This window comes from Phyllobates terribilis, unplaced genomic scaffold (genome assembly GCF_046119375.1).
Source record: "Phyllobates terribilis strain yellow unplaced genomic scaffold, ASM4611937v1 Scaffold_11__3_contigs__length_659146591, whole genome shotgun sequence".
NCBI lineage: Eukaryota > Metazoa > Chordata > Amphibia > Anura > Dendrobatidae > Phyllobates > Phyllobates terribilis.
The window spans coordinates 562,161,181-562,181,591 of NW_027362771.1; the positions used below are offsets into that span (position 1 = coordinate 562,161,181).

The following is a 20,411-nucleotide window of genomic DNA, read 5'->3' on the forward strand; positions in this document are numbered from 1 at the left end:
GGAGCAAGTGGGAGGTTTCTCTGGTCAGGAGCCCTAAGCATGCAACACGGCCCGCCCAGACCTGAGAGCTGAGGAATCTGCCCTTATAAACTGGGTCTGGGGCGGGATTAGGTCAGTCAGAGCCTAGAGTGAAGGTGCAGACAGGGAAAGATACATCAGGAGCTCTGTAGGAGCAGCAGCTGAAGGCCAGGGGCTGTGAGCAGAGATATAGCTCGCCCTGGCTGAGGACACTAAAAACCGGACACAGGAGTCCGAGGCTGTGGGGACTGATATATACCCAGCAGCAGAAACCAGCCGGCAGGGGATTCCAGGTCCTCTGGCCATAGAAGCCCGGAGGCTCAGTCACAAAGAAGGGACCAGCGCCGCCATCCAGGAGCGGAGGCTAACAGAAGGCCCCAAGTCACCAGCCATACGGGTGAGCACCACACGGTATACTCACGGACGTGGGCTACTTGTAACCGCTGACAGCAAGGTAGCCAGGAAGAGTGCAGATAAACGGGGAGGCCTACAACTCCACCTGGCCAGGGGAACTCCTGCATGCTCACAGACTGACCAGGCCCCTTATACTAGCCAGAACTCCCGGGAGGGTCTGCCTTGTACCATCAGTAAAGACCCTGAACTGCACCACACGTCTCTGTGATTACTTGCCGTACCAGCACCATTAGCACTGGGACGCTCACACCATCACTCCCATCATCTCTCACATTAGCTACCTTGAGGCAATACTTCTCCCGTGGGGAGTTATCCCATACTCAGCTGCGCAAACAACATCAGCCTCAGCGGTCTGCAGCGCAGCGGCGGTCCCCACTGACCGCAATCCACGGGTGGCATAGTCGGACATTGTTATTACCTAAGACTGCCACTGGTTTGACCACCCTGAGCCACGGACCGGGTCGCCGCCACACTGAGACTACAACCCCAGCATCCCACCAGCGATTCAGCTCCGGGTATCCCCTGCACAGCACAGGCCCAGGGGCGCGTCAACTTTGGCGTAGTCGGCAGGATTTCGTGCCCGCAACCACCGGGTACTGCGTGCCTGAAAAAGCCTTTTGAACTTACCTGTGGTGAAGTTTCCCGCCGTCCAGAGTCGTTTCCCGCCATCCGGAGCCGTTTCCCGCCATCAGACGCCATCTTGGACCTTTTCCTGCCGTCTTCTGCCTTCTTCCCGCCATCCGCAGCTGCTTCCCGCTTTCGGACGCCATCTTCGGGACGCCGAGCAGGAAGAAGAGGGGCGTGGATGCCAAAAGCCCGCGAGATCCGAAGCTCCGCCCCACGCTCCGCCCCACACAGTGACGCTGCGCAAGGTCCTGGAAGGGAGGAAGAGCGACGCTGACGTCATCGGAGCGCGACGCCAGGTCCTCAACCCCGACGATCGACTGCGGAGCCGCGGCCTACGGAAGAAGAGCATCGCAAGGTAGGCCACGGTCCACTAGGGGGGAGGAGGATGCCGGATACCTAGGGGAGCTCCACTGCCACAGCCACCGCCAGCGCAACTGCTGCTGCGGTCATGCCCTTCACCATACCCTATATCCGGGGGGCAACCTGGCTACCCCAGTACTCAGGGGAGTCACATACTCTAAATGACTTTAGAGAAAGACTTGATAACCTCTTCCAGGTATACCCCCTCACAGAAGAGCAAAAAGTGAGCATCCTGGTGGCCCAGTTAATCGGGGCAGCCCAAAGGGAGGTAAAGTCCTGGTCACCTGGGAGGAAGAGGACTGTCAGAGAGATACTAGCCCGGCTGAAAGACACATTGGATACCCGCACCTCAGCCGAAATAAAGCTCAGATTTTACGGGTGCAAACAACGGGCACATGAAAGTATAAGAGACTATGCTCTAAACCTACAAGAGGCCCTGAGAGCCATTAAGCAGGCAGACAGCGTGGGAAATGAAGATAAGCTGTTGACTGAACAATTTATTAAGGGTCTACTGTGCAATGCCCACCGAACCCAGTTGCGGGCAATGGCCTTACAGGACCCTGACCTGGACTTTGCACAGTTCAAGGACAGAGCCATCCGGGTGCTCCGAGAACCGGCACAAGGTGGCGCTGTGACCCACAGGCACCCTGCTATCACTTACCACCAGGAGACGGCGCCCTTGTCTGCAGGGCCTGTGGGAGCTGATGCGCAGGCTTTAAACAGTGACCCGGCTACAGACCTGCACCATCAAGTCCAAGAGCTGACTAAGAGCGTTGCCACGCTAACCAGAACTGTGCAGTCTTTACAGGTCTCTTCTCAAGGGAAGGTCCAGCTCGCATCCGGACCGGAGGACGTCCCGTGGCGCCGACTGAGGAGGACCCCACAGGCCAGAGGAAGACCCAGCGACAGATACAACGAGGACGGACGACCCATTTGCCGCCGCTGCAATCAACCCGGACATGTGGCAAGGTACTGTCATTTAAACGGGCACAACCTGGGGTAGAGGGCCAACCCCCAGGCATAAGACCATCAGGCCCATCAAACTGGCATGATAAATACGTAGGGGGACGTCCAATCTTGCCTGTGGTACTGGATGGCATTCCTATGAGTGCCCTACTAGACACTGGGTCACAGGTGACCACCATCCCGTACGTGCTCTTTAAGCAGTTCTGGAATGACTCGGACATAACCCGCTACCCAGATGACGACCTGAGTATCATCGCCAGCAATGGTCAGCCCGTGCCGCAGGTGGGATTCAAGGAGGTGACCATTAAGATTGGTAAAGTCGAACTGGCGGCACAAGGACTGATTATAGTGGACATAGACCGTCATGAGAGTCACCCTAGAATAACCTTGGGAACTAATGTAATTGAAAATTGTCTTGCAGAGGTGATTCTCATTTTACAGCAGGTTGCCAAGAACGCCAGTTCGGGCCAGCAGCGTGTGCTCCAAAAAGAGATCCGGGCACTGATGAAGCGGCAACACGTGGAACTATCTGGTGGTGAGATAGGTAGCGTGAGAATGTGTGACCCGTTCCCTATTGCCATGCCCCCAAAAAGTGAGATGATGATTTGGTGCCGGGCAGCTATTTGTCTAAGAGGTAGAGACTACCAAGCAATGGTAGAACCCGTCTACTCAGACAGTAGGCCCACCATTTTGACAGCACAGGGGGTGGTCGATGTACGCCATGGGAGGGTGCCCGTTCGCATCATAAATATCGGGGAGAGAGAAGTATACCTGCCCCGGTATGCCACGCTAGCCAAATTGTTCACCATAAACCAGAATTCTGTACAGGCCGTGGAACCCTTGCCTCCATCTCAACCAGAGGAAGGTAACGGCTCTAAGAAACCAATGGAGGACTAGTGTCAGCAACTGCATTTGGGTAATGACTCCACTCCCTCACACCAGAAACAGGGAGTCTATCGGGTGGTTCGAGAGTACGAGAGAGTGTTTAGTAAACACCCGCTAGACTTCGGGCGAGTAAAGGGGGTAGAACACCACATCCCCACGGGAGACCATCCTCCCATAAAGGAGAGATACCGACCAGTATCCCCGGCACACTACCAACACGCCGTGGGGATGCTTAGAGACATGAAGGAGGCTGGGGTAATCAGGGACAGCTGTAGCCCCTGGGCAGCTCCACTAGTCTTAGTGAAAAAGAAAGACAACACCATGAGAATGTGTGTAGACTACAGGAAGGTCAACCGTATCACACACAAAGATGCGTACCCGTTACCAAGGATAGAAGAGTCCTTAGCTGCATTAAAATCTGCTAATTTCTTCTCTACTTTGGATCTCACTAGCGGGTACTGGCAGGTTCCTGTAGCAGAGGCGGACCGGGAGAAGACCGCATTCACCACCCCGATGGGTCTCAGCGAATTTAACTATATGCCGTTCGGTCTCTGCAACACACCAGGAACCTTCCAACGGTTGATGGAATGCTGTCTGGGACACCGGAACTTCGAGACGGTCCTGTTATACCTGGACGATGTCATCGTCTATTCCAAGATTTACGAGGACCACCTGAAACACCTGGCAGAAGTGTTTGAAGCTCTGGCATCTACGGCCTAAAGGTGAAACCCTCCAAGTGTCACCTCCTGAAACCAAAGGTGCAGTACCTGGGACACGTGGTGAGTGCTGACGGAGTGGCTCCCGACCCTGATAAGATCACCGTGATTAAGGACTGGCCAAGACCCTCCAGCATAAAGGAAGTGCGGCAGTTCCTCGGGTTGGTAGGCTACTACCGAAGATTCATTCCCGGTTTCACCAAAATGGCAGCCCCTATGCAGGACCTCCTGATAGGTCAATCTCGGAAAGCCAAAAACCAGAAGCCGCCCTTCAGGTGGGAAAAGCTGGAAGAGGAGTCCTTCTGCCAGTTGAAGATGGCCCTCACGGGGGATGAAATCCTGGCATATCCAGACTACAGCCAGCCTTTTATCCTCCACACGGACGCAAGCAACATCGGGCTAGGAGCCGTACTGTCCCAGATCCAGCAAGGGAAAGAACGGGTAATCGCTTACGCCAGCCGAAAGCTACGGCCCACGGAGAGGAACCCTGAGAATTATAGCTCATTCAAGCTGGAGTTCCTGGCAGTAGTGTGGGCAGTGACCGAACGTTTCAAGCATTACCTTGCCTCCTCCAAATTCACCGTGTACACGGATAACAACCCGTTGACAAACCTGGACACTGCAGGGCTCGGTGTCCTGGAACAGAGATGGATGGCCCGCCTGTCCAACTTTGAATTCACCATCAAATACCGAGCAGGACGCTCAAATGCCAACGCGGATGCCCTGTCTAGAATGCCGAACTTACCGGACGTAGGGGAAGATCCAGAAGATCTGGAAGAAGTTGAGCTCCCTGCGTTCCACCGTCATGGGATTACCCTGTATTCCCACCGTGAGAAGGACAGGCGCTCCGTGACGTTCAATCCCTTGCCCCACTACAACTGGGCGGATACGCAAGACAGTGATCCCGCAGTCCATTTGGTGAAGGAAATGCTGACCCAGGCCGATGCCCGTCTTGACCCAGATGCTCCGGAGGAGACCAAGCAACTGTGGAAGGAGAAAAGTAAGCTGTTCCTCTACAGGGAGAAGCTGTGCCGGAGAATGGTTAACTCTCGAACACATGAGTTGACCTGGCAGGTAGTGGTTCCAAGACGAGACGCGGCTATGGTTCTGGAGGCATACCACAACGGAGCAGGGCATTTCGGATGGAAGAAGCTGGAGTTCTTGTTGCGTGAACGGTTCTACTGGGTAGGCATGAGAGGAGCCATCGAGAGGTGGTGCAGAGACTGTGGCCCGTGCTACGTGAGAAGAAAAGACCGTGCCAGCCAGAAGACTCCCCTGCAGCCCATCATCACCAGACAGCCACTGGAACTGGCAGCCCTGGACCATGTGAAACTGGCTCCAAGCAGATCTGGGTATGTCTACGCCCTCACAATCGTAGATCATTACTCCCGGTTCCTGGTAGTGGTCCCGGTCAAGGACTTAATGGCTCAAACAGCAGCTAGAGCCTTCCAGCAGCACTTCTGCCATCCACACGGGTACCCGGACCAAGTGTTGACAGACCAAGGACCAGCCTTCGAAGCGGAGGTCTTCCAGGAGTTCTGCAACCTGTATGGCTGCAAGAAGATAAGAACAACGCCCTATCACCCTCAAACCAATGGACTCTGCGAGAAGATGAACCAGGTGGTGATAGATCTGCAAAAAACATTGCCCCTGGAAGAACACAGTCTGTGGCCTGAGAAACTGCCCGATCTGGTGGACCTGTATAACCACATCCCTGTAGGTTCCACCAACTGTACCCCGGTTTACCTAATGAGAGCAAGACCTGGTAAGCTGCCTATTGACCTGGATATGGGAGTCCTGACGCCTGAGGACACCTCGCCAGAGGCAGACTGGGATACAGAATGGCAGCAGCAGTATCGGAAAGTACAGGAGAGTGTCGAGCGAAGTCTGTCTCAAGCTAGAGAAAGGCAAGAGAAGGCTTATAACCAGTATGCTCCCGCTGTTCCCCTGGTACCTGGAGAGCAGGTCTTGAAGAGTAAGAGGCGGCTCCACAAGTTGGACGACCAGTGGGAGAAGGACCCGTACACCGTACTGCCATCAAGCCATGAGAACCCAAAAATCTGCGTAATCAGTAAGGATGGAGGAGAAACCACAGCCATTGTCTCCAGAGACCACCTGAAGAAGTGTCCCGAGCAGCTGCAAAGCCCTGAAGAATATCAAGAAAACCCTCAACCCGCAGAGGAAAGGGAAGAAATGATCAGTACCGTACTCGGAGACTTCCCCCGGTCTTGGACACAAGTAAACGGCGCTGTCGTGGTACCCGTCCTCACCTTTCTCCAGCCAGCCCCGCAAGTGCCTACAGAGAAACTGGTAGAGCTGGAAAAGCAGCCAGCCCAAGAGGCAGAAGAGTCCACACCAGCAGTACAGGAGGATCAACCCTCTGCTAGTAGTGAGCCAAAGAGTGCGCAGACAGCTGCCCAGCTTACCTACAACCTCCCCTACACCCTGTAGTGCAGAACCAGTTAGTGAGCTCCGTAGGTCCACTAGAGTCACTAGAGGTCAGATGCCCGCTCGCTGGAGAATATAAACTAATACACTGTGAATTTATCTGTTAACTGTTTATGGTATATGTTTGTTGCCTGTTACTAATTATGTTTCTCAGTTACCCTGCAGATTTATTTGGACTAACAGGTTATGGACACTGGATAACCGGAACAGTTTTGTAGATAGTTGCACCTTGGTGCCTTTTGCGAAGACGGCCGCAGAAGAGAAAACCTGTCTGGCGTGGCCTCCTTGCGGCCCAAAGTAGTTAGTCTACCCTTGCAGCCACGCCCAAGGGCAACGCAAGGGGTTTGCTTTGGACAGGTCCCCTACTTCGCTTAAAGTTTCACCTGGGGTGACATGGACACCCCCTTGTTTTACAAACTTCACCTTGGGTTTTATGGACACCCGGTTACGGACACGCCGTGACCTTTAAAGAACTAAAGCTTCTTGTAAATATGTTGTCTTGTTATTGTTATACCTTGTATTTATGTTTCTTTAAAAATGTGTTTAGTCCCGGAGTACTATAATTTACTAGGGGGGAATGTGGCACCCCAGGGGTCTGGTTACCACAGTAATAGAGATATTATGTCTGGGAGTAAGTGGGAGGTTTCTCTGGTCAGGAGCCCTAAGCATGCAACATGGCCCGCCCAGACCTGGGAGGGGAGGAATCTGCCCTTATAAACTGGGTCTGGGGCGGGATTAGGTCAGTCAGAGCCTAGAGTAAAGCTGCAGACAGGGAAAGATACATCAGGAGCTCTGTAGGAGCAGCAGCTGAAGTCCAGGGGCTGTGAGCAGACATATAGCTTGCCCTGGCTGAAGACACTAAAAACCGGACACAGGAGTCCGAGGCTGTGGGCACTGATATATACCCAGCAGCAGAAACCAGCCGGCAGGGGATTCCATGTCCTCTGGCCATAGAAGCCCGGAGGCTCAGTCACAAAGAAGGGACCAGCGCCGCCATCCAGGAGCGGAGGCTAACAGAAGGCCCCGAGTCACCAGCCATACGGGTAAGCACCACACGGTATACTCAGGGACGTGGGCTACTTGTAACCGCTGACAGCAAGGTAGCCAGGAAGAGTGCAGATAAACGGGGAGGCCTACAACTCCACCTGGCCAGGGGAACTCCTGCATGCTCACAGACTGACCAGGCCCCTTATACTAGCCAGAACTCCCGGGAGGGTCTGCCTTGTACCATCAGTAAAGACCCTGAACTGCACCACACGTCTCTGTGATTCCTTGCCGCACCAGCACCATTAGCACTGGGACGCTCACACCATCACTCCCATCATCTCTCACATTAGCTGCCCAGAGGCAATACTTCTCCCGTGGGGAGTTATCCCATACTCAGCCACGCAAACAACATCAGCCTCAGCGGTCTGCAGCGCAGCGGCGGTCCCCACTGACCGCAATCCACGGGTGGCGAAGTCGGACATTGTTATTACCTAAGACTGCCACTGGTTTGACCACCCTGAGCCACGGACCGGGTAGGCCGCCACACTGAGACTACAACCCCCAGCATTCCACCAGCCATCCGGCTCTGGGTATCCCCTGCCTCTTCTCTGAGCACTCAGACTGTAACTCCCAGGATGCTTTGTGGCAGCGGAGGAAGGGCAGTGGTCAATTGGAACTCACCATGGCTTAAACAAGCTTTTTCTAGAACCTGGGATTTCTGGGTCAGCTGAGTTACTTTAACTTTGCGCAGAGGTATGCAAATGACAAAGTGTTAGCTCCTCCCAGTGAGAAAAGGAAATGTTGTGCCACACTGCATAGTATTGATGGTTTTTGCTTGGAGCAGGAGAGAGCCAGCTCAACTGCCCGCAATGGCCAAAAATGACCTCATCCCTGAGCCCTAACACTGCAACTGCCAGGATGCCTTGCGGAAGCGGGGGAAGGCAGTGGTCATTTGGAACTCACCATAGCTTACACGAGCTCGTCCTGGAAGTGGGGATTTCTTAGTCTCCTGCGTTACTTTAGCTTTGCGCAGTGGCAGCATCGTAGCCCATGAGGTTTAACCGAGGCGTGATTATTGCTAATTGAAAACTTTTTCCAATAGCTCGCCATGATGACTTGAAATACAGACATCTTCGGCAATTTTTGTTGGTTTCTCAGGAGACTTAATCCATGGTATGCAAATGACAGAGTGTTAGCTCCTCCCAATTGGAAAGGAATTCTTGCTCCCCACAGCATCATATTGATGATTTTCGCTTGCAACAGGAGAGAGCTAGATGATCTGCCTGCAATGTCCAAAAATGACCTCTTCCCTGAGCCCTCAGACTGCAACTCCAAGGATGCTTTGCGGCAGCGGAGGAAGGGCAGTGATCATTTGGAACTCACCATGGCTTAAACAAGCTCTTCCTGGAAGTGGGGATTTCTTGGTCACCTGACTTACTTTACACAGTGGCAGTATCGTAGCCCATGAGGTTTAACCAATGTGTGATTATTGTTAATTGAAAACTTTTCCCAATACCCTGTCATGATGACTTGAAATACAGTCAGCATCGGCAATTTTTGTTGGTCTCTCAGGAGACTTAATCCGTGGTATGCAAATGACAGAGTGTTAGCTCCTCCCAGTGGGGAACGTAAATGTTGTGCCGCACTGCATCGTATTGATGGTTTTCGCTTGGACCAGGAGAGAGCGAGCTGTTCTGCCCGCAATGGCCAAAAATTACCTCCTCACTGAGCCCTCAGACTGCAACTTCCAGGATGCATGGCGGTAGCGGAGGAAGTGCAGTGGTCATATGGAACTCACCATGGCTAAAACGAGCTCTTCATGGAATTGGTAATTTCATGGTCACCTGAGTTACTTTAACTTTGCGCAGTGGCAGTATCGTAGCCCATGAGGTTTAACCGAGGCGTGATTATTGCTAATTGAAAACTTTTCCCAATAGCCCGCCATGATGAATTGAAATTCAGTCAGCATAGACAATTTTTGTTGGTCTCTCAGGAGACTTAATCCATGGTATGCAAATGACAAAGTGTTAGCTCCTCCCAGTGGGGGAAAGGAAATCTTGCGCCCTACAGCATCGTATTGATGATTTTCGCTTGGAACAGGAGAGTTTGAGCTTATCTGCCTGCAATGGCCAAAAATGACCTCTTCTCTGAGCACTCAGACTGCAAATCCCAGGATGCTTTGCGGCAGCGGAGGAAGGGCAGTGGTCATTTGGAACTCACCATGGCTTAAACAAGCTTTTCCTAGAACCTGGGATTTCTTGGTCACCTTAGTTACTTTGACTTTGCGCAGTGGCATTATCTTAGCCCATGAGGTTTAATGGAGGCGTGATTATTGCTAATTGAAAACTTTTCCCAATATCCCGCCATGATGACTTGAAATACAGTCAGCATCGGCAATTTTTGATGGTCTCTCAGGAGACTTAATCCATGGTATGCAAATGTCAGAGTGTTAGCTCCTCCCAATTGGGAAAGGAAATCTTGTACCCCACTGCATCGTAGTGATGATTTTAGCTTAGAACAGGAGAGAGCTAGATGATCTGCCTGCAATGTCCAAATACAACCTCTTCCCTGAGCCCTCAGACTGCAACTCCCAGGATGCTTTGTGGCAGCGGAGGAAGGGCAGTGGTCATTTGGAACTCGCCATGGCTTAAACGATCACTTCCAGGAAGTGGGGATTTCTTGGTCACCTGAGTTACTTTAACTTTGTGCAGTGGCTGTATCGTAGCCCATGAGGTTTAACTGAGGCGTGATTATTGCTAATTAAAATCTTTTCTCAATACCCCGCCGTGATGACTTGAAATACAGTCAGCATCGGCAATTTTTGATGGTCTCTCAGGAGACTTAATCCATGGTATGCAAATGACAGAGTGTTAGCTCCTCCCAGTTGGGGGAAAGGAAATCTTGTGCCCTATAGCATCATATTGATGATTTTCTCTTGGAGCAGGAGAGATCGAGCTGATCTGACTGCAATGGCCAAAAATGACCTCTTCCCTAAGCACTCAGACTGCAACTCCCAGGATGCTTTGTGGCAGTGGAGGAAGGGCAGTGGTCATTTGGAACTCACCATGGCTTAAACGAGTTCTTACTGGAAGTGGGGATTTCTTGGTCACCTGAGTTACTTTAACTTTGCACAGTGGCAGTATCGTAGCCCATGAGGTTTAACCGAGGCATGATTATTGTTAATTGAAAACTTTTCCCAATATCCTGCCATGATGACTTGAAATACAGTCAGCATAGGCAATTTTTGTTGGTCTCTCAGGAGACTTAATCCATGGTATGCAAATGACAGAGTGTTAGTTCCTCCCAGTGGGGAAAGGAAATGTTGTGCCACACTGCATAGTATTGATGGTTTTTGCTTGGAGCAGGAGAGATCGAGCTGATCTGCCAGCAATGGACAAAAATGACCTTTTCTTTGAGCCTTCAGACTGCAACTGCCAGGATGCCTTGAGGCAGTATGGGAAGGGCAGTGGTCATTTGGAACAAACCATGGCTTAAACGAGCTCTTCCTGGAAGTGGGGATTTCTTGGTCACCTGAGTTACTTTAACTTTGCGCTGTGTCAGTATCGTTGCCCATGAGGTTTAACCAAGGCGTGATTATTGCTAATTGAAAACTTTTCCCAATAGCTCGCCATGATGACTTGAAATACAGACATCATCGGCAATTTTTGTTGGTTTCTCAGGAGACTTAATCCATGGTATGCAAATGACAGAGTGTTAGCTCCTCCCAATTGGGAAAGGAAATCTTGCGCCCCACAGCATCGTATTGATGATTTTCACTTGGAACCTGAGAGAGCTAGATGATCTGCCTGCAATCTCCAAAAATGACCTCTTCCCTGAGCCCTCAGATTGCAACTCCCAGGATGCTTTGCGGCAGCGGAGGAAGGGCAGTGGTCATTTGGAACTCACCATGGCATAAACGAGCTCTACCTGGAAGTGGGGATTTCTTGGTCACCTGAGTTACTTTAACTTTGCGCAGTGGCAGCATCGTAGCCCATGAGGTTTAACTGAGGCGTGATTATTGCTAATTGAAAACTTTTCCCAATACCCCGCCATAATGATTTGAAATACAGTCAGCATAGGCAATTTTTGTTGGTCTCTCAGGAGACTTAATCTGTGGTATGCAAATGACAGAGTGTTAGCTCCTCCCAGTGGGGAAAGGAAGTTTTACGCCCCACAGCATCGTATTGATGATTTTCGTTTGGAGCAGGAGAGATCGAGCTGATCTGCCTGTGTGGCACCCCAGGGGTCTGGTTACCACAGTAATAGAGATATTATGTCTGGGAGCAAGTGGGAGGTTTCTCTGGTCAGGAGCCCTAAGCATGCAACACGGCCCGCCCAGACCTGGGAGCTGAGGAATCTGCCCTTATAAACTGGGTCTGGGGCGGAATTAGGTCAGTCAGAGCCTAGAGTGAAGGTGCAGACAGGGAAAGATACATCAGGAGCTCTGTAGGAGCAGCAGCTGAAGGCCAGGTGCTGTGAGCAGAGATATAGCGCGCCCTGGCTGAGGACACTAAAAACCGGACACAGGAGTCCGAGGCTGTGGGGTCTGATATATACCCAGCAGCAGAAACCAGCCGGCAGGGGATTCCAGGTCCTCTGGCCATAGAAGCCCGGAGGCTCAGTCACAAAGAAGGGACCAGCGCCGCCATCCAGGAGCGGAGGCTAACAGAAGGCCCCAAGTCACCAGCCATACAGGTGAGCACCACACGGTATACTCAGGGACGTGGGCTACTTGTAACCGCTGACAGCAAGGTAGCCAGGAAGAGTGCAGATAAACGGGGAGGCCTACAACTCCACCTGGCCAGGGGAACTCCTGCATGCTCACAGACTGACCAGGCCCCTTATACTAGCCAGAACTCCCGGGAGGGTCTGCCTTGTACCATCAGTAAAGACCCTGAACTGCACCACACGTCTCTGTGATTCCTTGCCGCACCAGCACCATTAGCACTGGGACGCTCACACCATCACTCCCATCATCTCTCACATTAGCTACCCTGAGGCAATACTTCTCCCGTGGGGAGTTATCCCATACTCAGCTGCGCAAACAACATCAGCCTCAGCGGTCTGCAGCGCAGCGGCGGTCCCCACTGACCGCAATCCACGGGTGGCATAGTCGGACATTGTTATTACCTAAGACTGCCACTGGTTTGACCACCCTGAGCCACGGACCGGGTCGCCGCCACACTGAGACTACAACCCCAGCATCCCACCAGCGATTCAGCTCCGGGTATCCCCTGCACAGCACAGGCCCAGGGGCGCGTCAACTTTGGCGTAGTCGGCAGGATTTCGTGCCCGCAACCACCGGGTACTGCGTGCCTGAAAAAGACTTTTGAACTTACCTGTGGTGAAGTTTCCCGCCGTCCGGAGTCGTTTCCCGCCATCCGGAGCCGTTTCCCGCCATCAGACACCATCTTGGACCTTTTCCCGCCGTCTTCTGCCTTCTTCCCGCCATCCGCAGCTGCTTCCCGCTTTCGGGCGCCATCTTCGGGACGCCGAGCAGGAAGAAGAGGGGCGTGGACGCCAAAAGCCCGCGAGATCCGAAGCTCCGCCCGACGCTCCGCCCCACACAGTGACGCTGCGCAAGGTCCTGGAAGGGAGGAAGAGCGACGCTGACGTCATCGGAGCGCGACGCCAGGTCCTCAACCCCGACGATCGACTGCGGAGCCGCGGCCTACGGAAGAAGAGCATCGCAAGGTAGGCCACGGTCCACTAGGGGGGAGGAGGATGCCGGATACCTAGGGGAGCTCCACTGCCACAGCCACCGCCAGCGCAACCGCTGCTGCGGTCATGCCCTTCACCATGCCCTATATCCGGGGGGCAACCTGGCTACCCCAGTACTCAGGGGAGTCACATACTCTAAATGACTTTAGAGAAAGACTTGATAACCTCTTCCAGGTATACCCCCTCACAGAAGAGCAAAAAGTGAGCATCCTGGTGGCCCAGTTAATCGGGGCAGCCCAAAGGGAGGTAAAGTCCTGGTCACCTGGGAGGAAGAGGACTGTCAGAGAGATACTAGCCCGGCTGAAAGACACATTTGATACCCGCACCTCAGCCGAAATAAAGCTCAGATTTTACGGGTGCAAACAACGGGCACATGAAAGTATAAGAGACTATGCTCTAAACCTACAAGAGGCCCTGAGAGCCATTAAGCAGGCAGACAGCGTGGGAAATGAAGATAAGCTGTTGACTGAACAATTTATTGAGGGTCTACTGTGCAATGCCCACCGAACCCAGTTGCGGGCAATGGCCTTACAGGACCCTGACCTGGACTTTGCACAGTTCAAGGACAGAGCCATCCGGGTGCTCCGAGAACCGGCACAAGGTGGCGCTGTGACCCACAGGCACCCTGCTATCACTTACCACCAGGAGACGGCGCCCTTGTCTGCAGGGCCTGTGGGAGCTGATGCGCAGGCTTTAAACAGTGACCCGGCTACAGACCTGCACCATCAGGTCCAAGAGCTGACTAAGAGCGTTGCCACGCTAACCAGAAATGTGCAGTCTTTACTGGTCTCTTCTCAAGGGAAGGTCCAGCTCGCATCCGGACCGGAGGACGTCCCATGGCGCCGACTGAGGAGGACCCCACAGGCCAGAGGAAGACCCAGCGACAGATACAACGAGGACGGACGACCCATCTACCGCCGCTGCAATCAACCCGGACATGTGGCAAGGTACTGTCATTTAAACGGGCACAACCTGGGGTAGAGGGCCAACCCCCAGGCATAAGACCATCAGGCCCATCAAACTGGCATGATAAATACGTAGGGGGACGTCCAATCTTGCCTGTGGTACTGGATGGCATTCCTATGAGTGCCCTACTAGACACTGGGTCACAGGTGACCACCATCCCGTACGTGCTCTTTAAGCAGTACTGGAATGACTCGGACATAACCCGCTACCCAGATGATGACCTGAGTATCATCGCCAGCAATGGTCAGCCCGCGCCGCAGGTGGGATTCAAGGAGGTGACCATTAAGATCGGTAAAGTCGAACTGGCGGCACAAGGACTGATTATAGTGGACATAGACCGTCATGAGAGTCACCCTAGAATAACCTTGGGAACTAATGTGATTGAAAATTGTCTTGCAGAAGTGATTCTCATTTTACAGCAGGTTGCCAAGAACGCCAGTTCGGGCCAGCAGCGTGTGCTCCAAAAAGAGATCCGGGCACTGATGAAGCGGCAACACGTGGAACTATCTGGTGGTGAGATAGGTAGCGTGAGAATGTGTGACCCGTTCCCTATTGCCATGCCCCCAAAAAGTGAGATGATGATTTGGTGCCGGGCAGCTATTTGTCTAAGAGGTAGAGACTACCAAGCAATGGTAGAACCCATCTACTCAGACAGTAGGCCCACCATTTTGACAGCACAGGGGGTGGTCGATGTACGCCAAGGGAGGGTGCCCGTTCGCATCATAAATATCGGGGAGAGAGAAGTATACCTGCCCCGGTATGCCACGCTAGCCAAATTGTTCACCATAAACCAGAATTCTGTACAGGCCGTGGAACCCTTGCCTCCATCTCAACCAGAGGAAGGTAACGGCTCTAAGAAACCAATGGAGGACTGGTGTCAGCAACTGCATTTGGGTACTGACTCCACTCCCTCACACCAGAAACAGGGAGTCTATCGGGTGGTTCGAGAGTACGAGAGAGTGTTTAGTAAACACCCGCTAGACTTCGGGCGAGTAAAGGGGGTAGAACACCACATCCCCACGGGAGACCATCCTCCCATAAAGGAGAGATACCGACCAGTATCCCCGGCACACTACCAACACGCGGAGGGGATGCTTAGAGACATGAAGGAGGCTGGGGTAATCAGGGACAGCTGTAGCCCCTGGGCAGCTCCACTAGTCTTAGTGAAAAAGAAAGACAACACCATGAGAATGTGTGTAGACTACAGGAAGGTCAACCGTATCACACACAAAGATGCGTACCCGTTACCAAGGATAGAAGAGTCCTTAGCTGCATTAAAATCTGCTAATTTCTTCTCTACTTTGGATCTCACTAGCGGGTACTGGCAGGTTCCTGTAGCAGAGGCGGACCGGGAGAAGACCGCATTCACCACCCCGATGGGTCTCAGCGAATTTAACTATATGCCGTTCGGGCTCTGCAACGCACCAGGAACCTTCCAACGGTTGATGGAATGCTGTCTGGGACACCGGAACTTCGAGACGGTCCTGTTATACCTGGACGATGTCATCGTCTATTCCAAGACTTACGAGGACCACCTGAAACACCTGGCAGAAGTGTTTGAAGCTCTGGCATCTACGGCCTAAAGGTGAAACCCTCCAAGTGTCACCTCCTGAAACCAAAGGTGCAGTACCTGGGACACGTGGTGAGTGCTGACGGAGTGGCTCCCGACCCTGATAAGATCACCGTGATTAAGGACTGGCCAAGACCCTCCAGCATAAAGGAAGTGCGGCAGTTCCTCGGGTTGGTAGGCTACTACCGAAGATTCATTCCCGGTTTCACCAAAATGGCAGCCCCTATGCAGGAACTCCTGATAGGTCAATCTCGGAAAGCCAAAAACCAGAAGCCGCCCTTCAGGTGGGAAAAGCTGGAAGAGGAGTCCTTCTGCCAGTTGAAGATGGCCCTCATGGGGGATGAAATCCTGGCATATCCAGACTACAGCCAGCCCTTTATCCTCCACACGGACGCAAGCAACATCGGGCTAGGAGCCGTACTGTCCCAGATCCAGCAAGGGAAAGAACGGGTAATCGCTTACGCCAGCCGAAAGCTACGGCCCACGGAGAGGAACCCTGAGAATTATAGCTCATTCAAGCTGGAGTTCCTGGCAGTAGTGTGGGCAGTGACCGAACGTTTCAAGCATTACCTTGCCTCCTCCAAATTCACCGTGTACATGGATAACAACCCGTTGACACACCTGGACACTGCAGGGCTCGGTGTCCTGGAACAGAGATGGATGGCCCGCCTGTCCAACTTTGAATTCACCATCAAATACCGAGCAGGACGCTCAAATGCCAACGCGGATGCCCTGTCTAGAATGCCGAACTTACCGGACGTAGGGGAAGATCCAGAAGATCTGGAAGAAGTTGAGCTCCCTGCGTTCCACCGTCATGGGATTACCCTGTATTCCCACCGTGTGAAGGACAGGCGCTCCGTGACGTTCAATCCCTTGCCTCACTACAACTGGGCGGAGACGCAAGACAGTGATCCCGCAGTCCATTTGGTGAAGGAAATGCTGACCCAGGCCGATGCCCGTCTTGACCCAGATGCTCCGGAGGAGACCAAGCAACTGTGGAAGGAGAAAAGTAAGCTGTTCCTCTACAGGGAGAAGCTGTGCCGGAGAATGGTTAACTCTCGAACACATGAGTTGACCTGGCAGGTAGTGGTCCCAAGACGAGACGCGGCTATGGTTCTGGAGGCTTACCACAACGGAGCAGGGCATTTCGGATGGAAGAAGCTGGAGTTCTTGTTGCGTGAACGGTTCTACTGGGTAGGCATGAGAGGAGCCATCGAGAGGTGGTGCAGAGACTGTGGCCCGTGCTACGTGAGAAGAAAAGACCGTGCCAGCCAGAAGACTCCCCTGCAGCCCATCATCACCAGACAGCCACTGGAACTGGCAGCCCTGGACCATGTGAAACTGGCTCCAAGCAGATCTGGGTATGTCTACGCCCTCACAATCGTAGATCATTACTCCCGGTTCCTGGTAGTGGTCCCGGTCAAGGACTTAATGGCTCAAACAGCAGCTAGAGCCTTCCAGCAGCACTTCTGCCATCCACACGGGTACCCGGACCAAGTGTTGACAGACCAAGGACCAGCCTTCGAAGCGGAGGTCTTCCAGGAGTTCTGCAAACTGTATGGCTGCAAGAAGATAAGAACAACGCCCTATCACCCTCAAACCAATGGACTCTGCGAGAAGATGAACCAGGTGGTGATAGATCTGCAAAAAACATTGCCCCTGGAAGAACACAGTCTGTGGCCTGAGAAACTGCCCGATCTGGTGGACCTGTATAACCACATCCCTGTAGGTTCCACCAACTGTACCCCGGCTTACCTAATGAGAGCAAGACCTGGTAAGCTGCCTATTGACCTGGATATGGGAGTCCTGACGCCTGAGGACACCTCGCCAGAGGCAGACTGGGATAGAGAACGGCAGCAGCAGTATCGGAAAGTACAGGAGAGTGTCGAGCGAAGTCTGTCTCAAGCTAGAGAAAGGCAAGAGAAGGCTTATAACCAGTATGCTCCCGCTGTTCCCCTGGTACCTGGAGAGCAGGTCTTGAAGAGGAAGAGGCGGCTCCACAAGTTGGACGACCAGTGGGAGAAGGACCCGTACACCGTACTGCCATCAAGCCATGAGAACCCAAAAATCTGCGTAATCAGTAAGGATGGAGGAGAAACCACAGCCATTGTCTCCAGAGACCACCTGAAGAAGTGTCCCGAGCAGCTGCAAAGCCCTGAAGAATATCAAGAAAACCCTCAACCCGCAGAGGAAAGGGAAGAAATGATCAGTACCGTACTCGGAGACTTCCCCCGGTCTTGGACACAAGTAAACGGCGCTGTCGTGGTACCCGTCCTCACCTTTCTCCAGCCAGCCCCGCAAGTGCCTACAGAGAAACTGGTAGAGCTGGAAAAGCAGCCAGCCCAAGAGGCAGAAGAGTCCACACCAGCAGTACAGGAGGATCAACCCTCTGCTAGTAGTGAGCCTGCCATGCCCCTAGTGAGCCAAAGAGTGCGCAGACAGCTGCCCAGCTTACCTACAACCTCCCCTACACCCTGTAGTGCAGAACCAGTTAGTGAGCTCCGTAGGTCCACTAGAGTCACTAGAGGTCAGATGCCCGCTCGCTGGAGAATATAAACTAATGCACTGTGAATTTATCTGTTAACTGTTTATGGTATATGTTTGTTGCCTGTTACTAATTATGTTTCTCAGTTACCCTGCAGATTTATTTGGACTAACAGGTTATGGACACTGGATAACCGGAACAGTTTTGTAGATAGTTGCACCTTGGTGCCTTTTGCGAAGACGGCCGCAGAAGAGAAAACCTGTCTGGCGTGGCCTCCTTGCGGCCCAAAGTAGTTAGTCTACCCTTGCAGCCACGCCCAAGGCCAACGCAAGGGGTTTGCTTTGGACAGGTCCCCTACTTCGCTTAAAGTTTCACCTGGGGTGACATGGACACCCCCTTGTTTTACAAACTTCACCTTGGGTGGTATGGACACCCGGTTACGGACACGCCGTGACCTTTAAAGAACTAAAGCTTCTTGTAAATATGTTGTCTTGTTATTGTTATACCTTGTATTTATGTTTCTTTAAAAATGTGTTTAGTCCCGGAGTACTATAATTTACTAGGGGGGAATGTGGCACCCCAGGGGTCTGGTTACCACAGTAATAGAGATATTATGTCTGGGAGCAAGTGGGAGGTTTCTCTGGTCAGGAGCCCTAAGCATGCAACATGGCCCGCCCAGACCTGGGAGGGGAGGAATCTGCCCTTATAAACTGGGTCTGGGGCGGGATTAGGTCAGTCAGAGCCTAGAGTGAAGCTGCAGACAGGGAAAGATACATCAGGAGCTCTGTAGGAGCAGCAACTGAAGTCCAGGGGCTGTGAGCAGACATATAGCTTGCCCTGGCTGAAGACACTAAAAACCGGACACAGGAGTCCGAGGCTGTGGGCACTGATATATACCCAGCAGCAGAAACCAGCCGGCAGGGGATTCCATGTCCTCTGGCCATAGAAGCCCGGAGGCTCAGTCACAAAGAAGGGACCAGCGCCGCCATCCAGGAGCGGAGGCTAACAGAAGGCCCCGAGTCACCAGCCATACGGGTAAGCACCACACGGTATACTCAGGGACGTGGGCTACTTGTAACCGCTGACAGCAAGGTAGCCAGGAAGAGTGCAGATAAACGGGGAGGCCTACAACTCCACCTGGCCAGGGGAACTCCTGCATGCTCACAGACTGACCAGGCCCCTTATACTAGCCAGAACTCCCGGGAGGGTCTGCCTTGTACCATCAGTAAAGACCCTGAACTGCACCACACGTCTCTGTGATTCCTTGCCGCACCAGCACCATTAGCACTGGGACGCTGACACCATCACTCCCATCATCTCTCACATTAGCTGCCCTGAGGCAATACTTCTCCCGTGGGGAGTTATCCCATACTCAGCTGCGCAAACAACATCAGCCTCAGCGGTCTGCAGCGCAGCGGCGGTCCCCACTGACCGCAATCCACGGGTGGCGAAGTCGGACATTGTTATTACCTAAGACTGCCACTGGTTTGACCACCCTGAGCCACGGACCGGGTCGCCGCCACACTGAGACTAGAACCCCTAGCATTCCACCAGCCATCCGGCTCCCGGTATCCCCTGCCTCTTCTCTGAGCACTCAGACTGTAACTCCCAGGATGCTTTGCGGCAGCGGAGGAAGGGCAGTGGTCACTTGGAACTCACCATGGCTTAAACAAGCTTTTTCTAGAACCTGGGATTTCTGGGTCAGCTGAGTTACTTCAACTTTGCGCAGAGGTATGCAAATGACAGAGTGTTAGCTCCTCCCAGTGGGAGAAGGAAATGTTGTGCCACACTGCATAGTATTGATGCTTTTTGCTTGGAGCAGGAGAGAGCCAGCTCAACTGCCCGAAATGGCCAAAAATGATCTCATCCCTGAGCCCTAACACTGCAACTGCCAGGATGCCTTGCGGCAGCTGGGGAAAGGCAGTGGTCATTTGGAACTCACCATGGCTTACACGAGCTCGTCCTGGAAGTGGGGATTTCTTAGTCTCCTGCGTTACTTTAGCTTTGCGCAGTGGCAGCATCGTAGCCCATGAGGTTTAACCGAGGCGTGATTATTTCTAATTGAAAACTTTTCCCAATAGCTCGCCATGATGACTTGAAATACAGACATCTTCGGCAATTTTTTTTGGTTTCTCAGGAGACTTAATCCATGGTATGCAAATGACAGAGTGTTAGCTCCTCCCAATTGGAAAGGAAATCTTGCTCCCCACAGCATCATATTGATGATTTTCGCTTGCAACAGGAGAGA

General features: G+C 52.8%; 9 non-coding genes across 9 annotated transcripts; all 9 read left to right on the forward strand.

Annotated features, from left to right (window-relative positions):
- The first annotated feature begins 8,442 nt into the window (after positions 1-8,442).
- LOC141168388 (U4 spliceosomal RNA) lies at positions 8,443-8,583 on the forward strand. The gene has a single exon (XR_012252125.1). It is a non-coding gene; the product is annotated as a U4 spliceosomal RNA (small nuclear RNA).
- A 273-nt stretch (positions 8,584-8,856) lies between these two features.
- On the forward strand, positions 8,857-8,997 carry LOC141167953 (U4 spliceosomal RNA). The gene has a single exon (XR_012251733.1). It is a non-coding gene; the product is annotated as a U4 spliceosomal RNA (small nuclear RNA).
- Positions 8,998-9,277: 280 nt separating this feature from the next.
- LOC141168378 (U4 spliceosomal RNA) lies at positions 9,278-9,418 on the forward strand. Its single transcript, XR_012252115.1, has one exon. It is a non-coding gene; the product is annotated as a U4 spliceosomal RNA (small nuclear RNA).
- A 281-nt stretch (positions 9,419-9,699) lies between these two features.
- Positions 9,700-9,840, forward strand: LOC141168528 (U4 spliceosomal RNA). The gene has a single exon (XR_012252262.1). It is a non-coding gene; the product is annotated as a U4 spliceosomal RNA (small nuclear RNA).
- Positions 9,841-10,120: 280 nt separating this feature from the next.
- LOC141168531 (U4 spliceosomal RNA) lies at positions 10,121-10,261 on the forward strand. Its single transcript, XR_012252265.1, has one exon. It is a non-coding gene; the product is annotated as a U4 spliceosomal RNA (small nuclear RNA).
- A 282-nt stretch (positions 10,262-10,543) lies between these two features.
- Positions 10,544-10,684, forward strand: LOC141168350 (U4 spliceosomal RNA). The gene has a single exon (XR_012252088.1). It is a non-coding gene; the product is annotated as a U4 spliceosomal RNA (small nuclear RNA).
- Positions 10,685-10,964: 280 nt separating this feature from the next.
- On the forward strand, positions 10,965-11,105 carry LOC141167651 (U4 spliceosomal RNA). Its single transcript, XR_012251444.1, has one exon. It is a non-coding gene; the product is annotated as a U4 spliceosomal RNA (small nuclear RNA).
- Positions 11,106-11,385: 280 nt separating this feature from the next.
- On the forward strand, positions 11,386-11,526 carry LOC141168435 (U4 spliceosomal RNA). The gene has a single exon (XR_012252172.1). It is a non-coding gene; the product is annotated as a U4 spliceosomal RNA (small nuclear RNA).
- An 8,637-nt stretch (positions 11,527-20,163) lies between these two features.
- LOC141167791 (U4 spliceosomal RNA) lies at positions 20,164-20,304 on the forward strand. Its single transcript, XR_012251581.1, has one exon. It is a non-coding gene; the product is annotated as a U4 spliceosomal RNA (small nuclear RNA).
- The last annotated feature ends 107 nt before the right edge of the window (positions 20,305-20,411 follow it).